The 5,081-nt window shown below is 41.1% G+C and overlaps 3 long non-coding RNA genes across 3 annotated transcripts; 1 reads left to right on the forward strand and 2 right to left on the reverse strand.

The window, feature by feature from the left end:
• Window positions 1-1,225: 1,225 nt before the first annotated feature.
• Window positions 1,226-4,414, forward strand: LOC125265936. Its single transcript, XR_007184371.1, has 3 exons — window positions 1,226-1,253; window positions 1,307-3,593; window positions 3,702-4,414. It is a non-coding gene; the product is annotated as an uncharacterized LOC125265936 (long non-coding RNA).
• On the reverse strand, window positions 1,342-2,625 carry LOC125265938. Its single transcript, XR_007184373.1, has 3 exons — window positions 2,516-2,625; window positions 1,571-1,661; window positions 1,342-1,481 (listed from the first exon to the last, which is right to left on the reverse strand). It is a non-coding gene; the product is annotated as an uncharacterized LOC125265938 (long non-coding RNA).
• On the reverse strand, window positions 3,289-4,521 carry LOC125265937. The gene is made up of 3 exons (XR_007184372.1): window positions 4,412-4,521; window positions 3,469-3,559; window positions 3,289-3,379 (listed from the first exon to the last, which is right to left on the reverse strand). It is a non-coding gene; the product is annotated as an uncharacterized LOC125265937 (long non-coding RNA).
• Window positions 4,522-5,081: the final 560 nt, after the last annotated feature.

Genomic DNA, 5,081 nt, shown 5'->3' on the forward strand with positions numbered 1-5,081 from the left:
TGCCAACCTATTGTGTCCACCTGTTCTTTGTTGACTCGGTGTCTGTATATATGTACTCCATTTATTTCCTTGTCTGTTTTTACATCTATTTAATTGTGTTCTTTCCCTGAGTATTTGTTATTTTTGATTTATTCTAGTTTTACTGCTGCAACTAGATCATACTAAAGACCATATTGTCTGAGCTGGTGCCTTTCAGCCCTTTGTTTAATCCTTTATTGGCTACAAACTGCAGCTCAGATCTACTTTGGGATTCCTGTATGCCAATTCTGCCTCGATGTGTCAATCCCCTGGCTTTGATTCGAGCCTTGGACCCCAACCGTCCGAGGGGTAGGGTCCGAGGGGTAGGGTCCGAGGGGTAGGGTCCGAGGGGTTAGGTTTATGTAAATCCAATAATCGAGCTCCAGAGGAGCCCGAATATGGTTGTGCACTGTCCATTCTTTCAACTGGCCGCTCCACATGTGTAAGAAACCGAGGATCAGGAATGTCCGCATCGATAGCCTACTGTCCACTCTCCGGTCCATTATACAAAACAAAATTAACCATGTATATTTATAGATATAAGAAGGAAAAAAGAAGAAAGATGGTCCACACCTCTTGAAAAGATCCTGTATAGATGTAAATTAATATTTGTAAAGAGAATGGGAAGGAAAAGACAATAAGAAAGGATAGTTATTTTACAGTAAGTCCATGTGGAATTAACTGTACTTCACTCCATTTGTATTGATTTAAAAAAGGTCTTTATACAGAAGTTGTTTATTGACCACAAGTTTAAGCCCCCATGAACTTTTTTATATTTTAATAACCATGAATTAGGTTTTTATAAAAAGTTATATATCCATAGTATATATAACCAATTATACCCCCATCATGTTGGGGTAAAAACCCAAAGGGGGTTATTGAAATCAGAGTTTACGGTATGCGGGTTGTACCGTAGAAAGAGAAAAAAGATAAGACAGGGTGAGGTAAATCATGGAAAATAGTAGAAAAGGATAGTTGTTTTACAGTAACTCTGCATAGAGTTAATATTTTTTATAAAATTATCATGTTGGGGTAGAAATAAAAAGGGTTTATGGGAAAAAGTTGGGGTAAAAACAATGCGGGTTGTCGTGACCCGGGTTATCGTATCCGGGTTGTACAGTGGAGGGTAAAAATGAAAATGGGTGAAATAAAACAAAAAGACAGTGACGGTTAGGTTTAGGTTTGGGGTGTGGGTAGGGGTTAGACAGTAGGGTTAGGGTTAGGGTTAGGGTTAGGTTTTTTGGGGTTTACAACGAACTCCCCCCACACAATCTCACCAGACGGTTAGGGTTAGGTATATAGGTAAAAGCGAGTTTCACCCTCATTAATTCGACCCTCATTAGCATATGCGATCTGATTGGCCGAAGCTTACCTGGCCGTATCTTTTGAAGCGGAGGTCCGACGTGCACATAAGTGGTATCGTTGGATTCAGAAATCTGTCTTCTTTCAGGTAGCGTGGATGTCTGGAAGACAGGTATATAGATAAAAGCGAGTTTCACCCTCATTGGTTCCACCTTCATTAGCATATGCGATCTGATTGGCCAAAGCTTACCTGGCCGTATCTTTTGAAGCGGAGGTCGGACGTGCACATAACTGGTATCGTTGGATTCAGAAAGCTGTCTTCTTTCAGGTAGCGTGGATGTCTGGAAGACAGGATGTTGCTAGGGTAAATTTTAGGTCGGGTTATCCTGAGTAGGTCTGTGAGACGGTTAGGTTTAGGGTCAGTTTTAGGTCGGGTTATCCTGAGTAGGCCTGTGAGACGGTTAGGTTTAGGGTCAGTTTTAGGTCGGGTTATCCTGAGTAGGTCTGTGAGACGGTTAGGTTTAGGGTCAGTTTTAGGTCGGGTTATCCTGAGTAGGCCTGTGAGACGGTTAGGTTTAGGGTCAGTTTTAGGTCGGGTTATCCTGAGTAGGCCTGTGAGACGGGTTGTTTGATTGACCGCCGCAATCTGTTTGTTTGTTTGGTTGTCTAAAATGAGCTTAAAACGTTCTGTTCTTAGTCACTGCCCAGATTGGCTTTGTTCTGTTGAGTAGTTAAATATTGTATTAAATTGGATGCTAATAAAGTACTATAAATCGAATCCATCTTGAAAATTCCACTCTAAGTGGCCAAAAGGTCAAAGGTCAAGACTGGCGGATATGGCCTGGTTGGCATCTTGCAATAATAAAACGTACGTAATAACTACTGTAAATCAAATGAAGTCTAAAAATCGAAAGATAGGCCTAAGACGTTCCCAAAAGGTCGAAGGTCGTGACTGGCGGATGCAAAGAATAAAAGGTAGCAAAAAGGTAATACAAGTCTTTATAAAAACAGTTTTCCAGCCAGTTTGTGTGTGTGTGTTTGTGAAAGAGAGAGAGAGAGATAGAGAGAGTGTGTGTGTGTGTGTGTGTGTGTGTGTGTGTGTGTGTGTGTGTGTGTGTGAAAGAGAGAGAGAGAGAGAGAGAGAGTGTGTGTGTTATTTTCTGCTAAAATATTGGAATTCTTAGCAGTTTCTTACACATGGCTATTCACAGTTTTATCCAGGAGAGGGCGACGAGAAGCCAAGGGTAATATCCTGGAATAGATAGATAGATAGATGATAGATAGTTAGTTAGAGAATAAAGAAAAAAAAATAGATAGAAAATAGATAGAAAAAATACATCCAAATGAAATAACCTGTGAAATCAATTGTCTTTTTAGCAAAAAGGAAATGCAAGTCTTTATAAAAACAGTTTTCCAGCCAGTTTGTGTGTGTGAGTGTGTTTGTGAAAGAGAGAGAGAGTGTATCATTACAATTCAGAATTGAACAATTTAAGATAAAACAGCAGATAGGCTTGAGCAATTTAGACTATTGAACATGTAAAGGAAGAACATATTGTTCCTCTCAAAGGTTGTGTAAAGTGTTGGGTGCTGGTATGGATGGATGGATGGATGGATGGATGGATAGAGATTAGTTTTACGATATTTCTGTGCAGAGTTTGATGAAGTTTTGTGTTAATGAAGGTTTATGGAGCATAGGGACTAGCATGTTTAAAGTTGGTGGGGTGAGGAGTTAATTGGGTTAAGGGTTAGTGAGGCTAGGGCTAGCAGCTCTGAGGTTTGGGTTAGGGGCTAGTCTGGGGGTTAACTGCGAGTAGGTTAAGGGTTAGTGAGGCTAGGGTTAGCAGCTCTGAGGTTTGGGTTAGGGGCTAGTCTGGGGTTAACTGCGAGTAGGTATATAGGTAAAAGCGAGTTTCACCCTCATTAATTCGACCCTCATTAGCATATGCGATCTGATTGGCCGAAGCTTACCTGGCCGTATCTTTTGAAGCGGAGGTCCGACGTGCACATAAGTGGTATCGTTGGATTCAGAAATCTGTCTTCTTTCAGGTAGCGTGGATGTCTGGAAGACAGGTATATAGATAAAAGCGAGTTTCACCCTCATTGGTTCCACCTTCATTAGCATATGCGATCTGATTGGCCAAAGCTTACCTGGCCGTATCTTTTGAAGCGGAGGTCCGACGTGCGCATAACTGGTATCGTTGGATTCAGAAAGCTGTCTTCTTTCAGGTAGCGTGGATGTCTGGAAGACAGGATGTTGCTAGGGTAAATTTTAGGTCGGGTTATCCTGAGTAGGTCTGTGAGACGGTTAGGTTTAGGGTCAGTTTTAGGTCGGGTTATCCTGAGTAGGCCTGTGAGACGGTTAGGTTTAGGGTCAGTTTTAGGTCGGGTTATCCTGAGTAGGTCTGTGAGACGGTTAGGTTTAGGGTCAGTTTTAGGTCGGGTTATCCTGAGTAGGCCTGTGAGACGGTTAGGTTTAGGGTCAGTTTTAGGTCGGGTTATCCTGAGTAGGCCTGTGAGACGGGTTGTTTGATTGACCGCCGCAATCTGTTTGTTTGTTTGGTTGTCTAAAATGAGCTTAAAACGTTCTGTTCTTAGTCACTGCCCAGATTGGCTTTGTTCTGTTGAGTAGTTAAATATTGTATTAAATTGGATGCTAATAAAGTACTATAAATCGAATCCATCTTGAAAATTCCACTCTAAGTGGCCAAAAGGTCAAAGGTCAAGACTGGCGGATATGGCCTGGTTGGCATCTTGCAATAATAAAACGTACGTAATAACTACTGTAAATCAAATGAAGTCTAAAAATCGAAAGATAGGCCTAAGACGTTCCCAAAAGGTCGAAGGTCGTGACTGGCGGATGCAAAGAATAAAAGGTAGCAAAAAGGTAATACAAGTCTTTATAAAAACAGTTTTCCAGCCAGTTTGTGTGTGTGTGTTTGTGAAAGAGAGAGAGAGAGATAGAGAGAGTGTGTGTGTGTGTGTGTGTGTGTGTGTGTGTGTGTGTGTGTGAAAGAGAGAGAGAGAGAGAGAGAGAGAGAGAGTGTGTGTGTTATTTTCTGCTAAAATATTGGAATTCTTAGCAGTTTCTTACACATGGCTATTCACAGTTTTATCCAGGAGAGGGCGACGAGAAGCCAAGGGTAATATCCTGGAATAGATAGATAGATAGATGATAGATAGTTAGTTAGAGAATAAAGAAAAAAAAATAGATAGAAAATAGATAGAAAAAATACATCCAAATGAAATAACCTGTGAAATCAATTGTCTTTTTAGCAAAAAGGAAATGCAAGTCTTTATAAAAACAGTTTTCCAGCCAGTTTGTGTGTGTGAGTGTGTTTGTGAAAGAGAGAGAGAGTGTATCATTACAATTCAGAATTGAACAATTTAAGATAAAACAGCAGATAGGCTTGAGCAATTTAGACTATTGAACATGTAAAGGAAGAACATATTGTTCCTCTCAAAGGTTGTGTAAAGTGTTGGGTGCTGGTATGGATGGATGGATGGATGGATGGATGGATAGAGATTAGTTTACGATATTTCTGTGCAGAGTTTGATGAAGTTTTGTGTTAATGAAGGTTTATGGAGCATAGGGACTAGCATGTTTAAAGTTGGTGGGGTGAGGAGTTAATTGGGTTAAGGGTTAGTGAGGCTAGGGCTAGCAGCTCTGAGGTTTGGGTTAGGGGCTAGTCTGGGGGTTAACTGCGAGTAGGTTAAGGGTTAGTGAGGCTAGGGTTAGCAGCTCTGAGGTTTGGGTTAGGGGC

Source organism: Megalobrama amblycephala, linkage group LG3 (genome assembly GCF_018812025.1).
Source record: "Megalobrama amblycephala isolate DHTTF-2021 linkage group LG3, ASM1881202v1, whole genome shotgun sequence".
Taxonomy (NCBI): Eukaryota; Metazoa; Chordata; class Actinopteri; order Cypriniformes; family Xenocyprididae; genus Megalobrama; species Megalobrama amblycephala.